Source organism: Nannospalax galili, unplaced genomic scaffold (assembly GCF_000622305.1).
Source record: "Nannospalax galili isolate Female #2095 unplaced genomic scaffold, S.galili_v1.0 scaffold1357, whole genome shotgun sequence".
NCBI classification, from domain to species: domain Eukaryota; kingdom Metazoa; phylum Chordata; class Mammalia; order Rodentia; family Spalacidae; genus Nannospalax; species Nannospalax galili.
Genome location: NW_008339987.1, coordinates 929,224 through 932,988, shown reverse-complemented (window position 1 = coordinate 932,988; position 3,765 = coordinate 929,224).

Sequence of the window (3,765 nt, the reverse complement as noted above, 5' to 3'; positions counted from 1 at the left end):
TTTTTTTCCCAACATTCCCCCCCCTTGTCTTGGTAAAACTGAGGAATCTTCCTCAGCGGACTCTACAACCTGGTGCTTCTGCCGCAGCACCAGGAGATGAACCGAGTCTATTCTTTCTTGGACAAACCTCAGCAGTCTGTTTACTATACAGGGCCCAATCGTGACAAGCAAGAGAAGGATAATTAAGGGCCCTGCAACAGCGGAGAGAAGGGTTGACACCCAAGGAGTTTGATTAAGCCAAGAGCTGAACCACCCTTGACTGGCTTCTCTTTTTATCTTTTGTTTTTCTAATCCCTCTCGTATCTTTGTCATGTTATCTTTTATTATACCTGAATGGTCTCTGTAAAAATAATATTTCTCTTTCAGGGCAACACACAGTCTCTGGTCTGGGTGTCCTTCGGGGTCGGGTTGGGTGATGACTACCTTAACCTTGTCTATGGTATCTAGAGAAAGAGACCCCTGGTTGGGCCACCCTACCCCGAAAGTGTAACGTGACTTCAGCCAGGGATCCTATAGAGTCTTGTAGTTTGGTTATGGATTTTTTTATTTTTTGTAGATCTAAATCTAGGCTAGTGTGTAAAGCATTATATTGGTCCCTTTCTTGTATCAGGGCAGTGGCTCTAGTGCCAACTCCTGCTGCTATACCTGTACTAATTAAGGTTGTAAGTGTCACAGCTAAAAGCACTGGGGTCCTCTTAGAACGCATCGGGAAAGGAAGAGAGGGAGTGTAAGTCTGCAGAAACTCTTTCTCTGAGTGATAAACCAAATGGGGAAGAAGAATTGTAAGAACACAAAAACCTCCTTTCTTAAGAACATCCACCAAAATACAAGGGGTTAATCTTGAGGAGCATGTCCACCAAGTATTTGGAGGGGGAATAAGGAAGGCCCCTCTTGACTCAGAGAGATTCTTGGTCTGGTTACAGAGGGAAGAGTATTGTAGTGGAATCTCACCGAGGCATAGTCCCGATCCTGAAATCTGCTCCAAAGTAATTTTAGGTATCGTACCCCATGCACATTGGGAGACATTATGGGAAACGTTGTAGGAACCCATAGTAGCAATCCCCTCTAAATAGGGAGGGGTAACAGTATAGCAGAGCCAACAAGATCTGGCCAATTCAGGGCTAGTTACATTTAAGAGGCTATAAGTTTGATTTATGATTTTAACAAATTCCTGTGACCGCCTGTAATAGCGGATCTGAGACAAAGGCTTAGGAGGCCTTTTGGTAAATCCTGTAGGTAGAGTTGGGCCAGGAGGAGGAGAGGGAGGGGCTCCCTTGGGCGTATCCATGGTAACTCTTGGGACTAGCACTGGGTTGGGCCCTACTGCGGTGACGAAAGGCACCTGGCGTCTAGTGATTGTAAACAAAATTGCAGACCCATAGTTATGGAATCGCAGGCCCCATGTATTAACCCCTTCCCATCCGGAGAACTTTTTTCCTTTTTCTGTGAATCTGATTAGTAAAGGGTTGCAGGCTTGTGGTTCGAGCCCCCAAAGTTGGCTTACAAGGGGGCCTGTCACATCTCGTTTGAGGGTGATGTAGTCTTCACGGGCATTACTTAACCAGTATGTCTGACCCGTGGTTTCACAGCCCCATCGTGGGCAGTAGTACTGGTCTGGTCTCCCACAATTGGGCTTATACTGTGGCCCTGGGCAAACATAGAATTGTTTTTGTCTAAGGTAGCGAATTCTTGACTCAAACTTGTAATTGTATCCGTGGGAGGAGTCTTTCACATCTTGGGTAATCGCTGCCCATTCCTTTTTCAGGAAGGCTAGATCTGGTGTAAGCCTGGTGTGACTTTTTTTTTTTTGTTCCTTATCGGTTATCTGGTATGTACAAACAGGCCTACAAAACACATTGTAAAGCAACTGAGTCTGGGGTCCAGGGTCCAGGGTCCAGGAAGGAGGTTTATAACACTTTAATTTTTAACATTTCAACTAGGTTAATCATCCATGTGTGGTAGATACAAATCAAACAAAACAGACAAACTTAACAAATTTTAAGTTAGTGACAACCCAAGTAACTTGCACTGGTATGTGCGGGTTGGTCTTATCTGTAAAATGTCCACAGTTAGTTGTTAGATAATATATTACCAGCGGCATCTTCACCCATCTAGTCTGTGTGGAGAGCTTCATAAGGGAGTCTCAGTGGCGGCAGGGATGCTTGGCAAGTCCTGAGACAGCGCAGGGTAGAAATCCTCTCAAGTTTAACTTAGCCATATTTTTAGAGGGTTGTTTGGATCTTTTTATGTTTTTTACGTCTTTATGTCGAGCTCTGAGTCTTGGTGAGGTGATGTTTTACGAACATCTCAGCGCCTGGGCAGGACCGAGGTTCACTTCGTAGCTAGATGCTGGGAGTCACTCGGCCCTTACTGTGGTTACTGCACAGTCACTGGAGCACTGGAGAGTACCAGGGTGTGCGGGATAGCCTGTAACCCGCATCACTGAACAGCCGGTTGCAGGAGCTCGTCCTCAGCGCTTTCCTCCCTAACGATAGCCTTGATGGAACTAGGGTAGCCGCGATCTTAGAACCCTTGAGTGCTGTGACTGCCAGACCCAGGAGGCACTGTAGGATCTGTCTGATAGTTTTCCACAGATTTCAAAAGGTTTTCTTATTTGTAATTCTGTGTGGGTATGTGCACGTGAGTGCAGGAGCTCGCAGAGGCCGGAGGAGCTCGGGTCCTTTCTCTGTAAGAGCAGTTAAACGTGGGCCATCTCTCCAGTCCCCGATTTTCCTGTCATCATTGGTTTTCCTGAAACCATGCGTCCTACTCCTGCATGCCTTTTAACTTTATGGTTTTCTGGTGATACCAAGAGGGCAAGGAAGGTGTAATGTTCGTTAAGCCTCCCAGAAGGGCAACAACAAGGTTTGCCTTCTAGTAAAACAAGACCTTGAAACCAGTCTGTAATCTTCTTTGTTTTATGGGTAAGTTTTATGAATGTACATGCAGTCACCGTCAGTAATCAAATTGTATATTAGGGTGGTCAAGGATACAGACCTGATTTTGTTAGGCGTGGTTCTTACATTGTAAGCCTTAAAAGTGAAAATTGATGAAATTCTAATTTTAATTGTTCATATTTTTAGTGTGTTCAATTAGCTTTGACTCAGATCTGTGTCTGTACTTGAATGATTTAAGTTTGTTTCAAAGTGGCTTCTATGCATAGTGAACTGGACCCTCCAGCTAGTCAGCTAGGCAGGCAGAAAACCGCCAACCATCTAAGGCTAATGCTGACTGCAGCCAACCAGAGTGTTTCTTAATGTCATTGTCTTTTTCCCTGACTGTAAATATAGCTTTGACCTGTCTGTGTGCGGATCATGAGAAAGAGACTGAATCAGCTTTCATCTGGAGTTTTGCCTGGCCATAGAGCCTTTCATGTGTTGAAATATATTTAACTCATCTTGGGTTTTGGCATTTGAAATGCAACACACCTATCTCTATAGCGTATAGCTATTTTTGCTTTACAGTTATTGGAGTTGGGTAGTTATAAGTAACATGTGGCCTCAAGGTCTAAGCTGTTTAGCTCTTTGCACAAAAAAAAAATTTCCCATAACCCGAGGTACATGATTCACAAATAGATTTCTGGTGCTCAGTAGAAATAGATCAACAGGTAGGATACCTACGGTTTCTGTATTTTGTGGAGTAAAATCAGTTGAAATCTTATTGCTACTGGAATAAATTTATGTCTTTCTCAAAAGTATGCCTCCTCTAATTGACTAATTGAATAGCATTGTTGATATAGGATGCTAGGTTATCAATTGTGTTCAT